Source organism: Saccopteryx bilineata, chromosome 4, assembly GCF_036850765.1.
Source record: "Saccopteryx bilineata isolate mSacBil1 chromosome 4, mSacBil1_pri_phased_curated, whole genome shotgun sequence".
Taxonomy (NCBI): Eukaryota; Metazoa; Chordata; class Mammalia; order Chiroptera; family Emballonuridae; genus Saccopteryx; species Saccopteryx bilineata.
Window position 1 is genome coordinate 85,990,185 of NC_089493.1, and position 1,649 is coordinate 85,991,833.

Genomic DNA, 1,649 nt, shown 5'->3' on the forward strand with positions numbered 1-1,649 from the left:
ACCAGGGGGCGATGCTCTGCCCATCCTGGGCGTCGCCATGTTGTGACCAGAGCCACTCTAGTGCCTGAGGCAGAGGCCAGAGAGCCATCCCCAGTGCCCGGGCCATCTTTGCTCCAATGGAGCCTTGGCTGCGAGAGGGGAAGAGAGAGACAGAGAGGAAAGCGCGGCGGAGTGGTGGAGAAGCAAATGGGCACTTCTCCTGTGTGCCCTGGCCGGGAATCGAACCCAGGTCCTCCGCACGTTAGGCCGACGCTCTACTGCTGAGCTAACCGGCCAGGGCTCATTTTTTTAAATTTTTGAGTCTCTTTCTTCTTCTCTCTGTTGTGCCTCAAGTTGCTTGTCTTCTATTTCACTAATCCTCTCTTCTATCTGGCCTGTTCTATTAGCTAAGCTTGTTACCTCGTTTTTCAGCTCTTAAATTGAGTTTTTCATCTCTGTTTGATTTGTTTTTATAGTTTCAATTTTCTTGGAAATATATTCTTTGTGTTCGTTGAGTTGTTTTCTGAGCTCCCTAAATTGCCTTTCTGTGTTTTCTTGTATATCTCCGAGGATTTTTAGGATTTCTATCTTAAATTCTCTGTCATTTTGCTCCAAGGTTTCCAATATATTAAATTTTTTCTCCATAGATTTTTCCTCATCTAGCTGTGTTACCTCTCTTTCTTTTGTATCCATGATATTTGATTTTCTCTTCCTTAATGGCATCTGAGGATGGTTTTGTTGATAGTATTAATGAGATTTAATGAAGAATATAAAGTAAAAAAAATAAAAAATTGAAAAGAGTTGTTTTTTAAAAAAATTAATAATGCAATAAAGAAAAATAAAATAAAATAAAAATTAAAAAAAGGAAATTATTTCCCCCCTCCTTTTTTCCTCTCCTCTCCTCTCTCCTCTTTCTTGCAAAAATCTTGTGGTGAACTGTGAATTATATTGTACTAAATAGAACAAACAATGCCTGTAATGGAGGGCCTGAATTGGGGAAAAGTTATAAAGGAGCCAAAAAAAAGAAAAAGAAAGGGGGTATGGACCCACTAAAAGCAAATAAGGAAAAAATTTGGTTCAAGAATAAAATGATTTGCTTTTAGGTGTTCATTTGACTAAGAGTTATGATGAGAGGAATGAGAGGGAAACAGGAAAATGGGGGGACAAATTAAAAATTTACTATTGTATTTAGTGGAACAAGAACTAGATAAAATGGAGAGCCAGGATGGGAGCACTGCTCGTGAGTTAAAAAGGTGAAATAAAAAAAAACCCAAATTCCACAAACATAAGTTTGAGTCCCAGATAGATAATTTGTTTATTATTGAGGTTTGAATGAGAGGAGACATAAAGGAGAAAGGAAGAAACTAATATAGAGGGAGAAAAGAAAGAGAGAGAGAGAAAAAAATGAGGGAACCACTAAAAGAAGAAAAAAGAGGAGAGAGAGTTAAGGGTTTTGGAGTGCAACCCTCATAGAGAGAAAGGAAGAGGAAAGAAAAGATAATGGGAGATGTAACACTTATGGGTAGTGTAGTTCAAGGAGAGGAGAGAGTAAGACCTGCAGAGAGTTAAATGACCAAATTGGAGGAGGAAAAAAAAATATCAAGAATGAAGATAAGAGAAACAAACAAATATAATAAAACAGGATAGGTTATAAAGTCTGCGGATTATTC

General features: G+C 37.7%; 1 non-coding gene across 1 annotated transcript; it reads right to left on the reverse strand.

The window, feature by feature from the left end:
- Positions 1–204: 204 nt before the first annotated feature.
- Positions 205–280, reverse strand: TRNAV-AAC (transfer RNA valine (anticodon AAC)). Its single transcript has one exon. It is a non-coding gene; the product is annotated as a tRNA-Val (tRNA).
- Between the last annotated feature and the right edge of the window lie 1,369 nt (positions 281–1,649).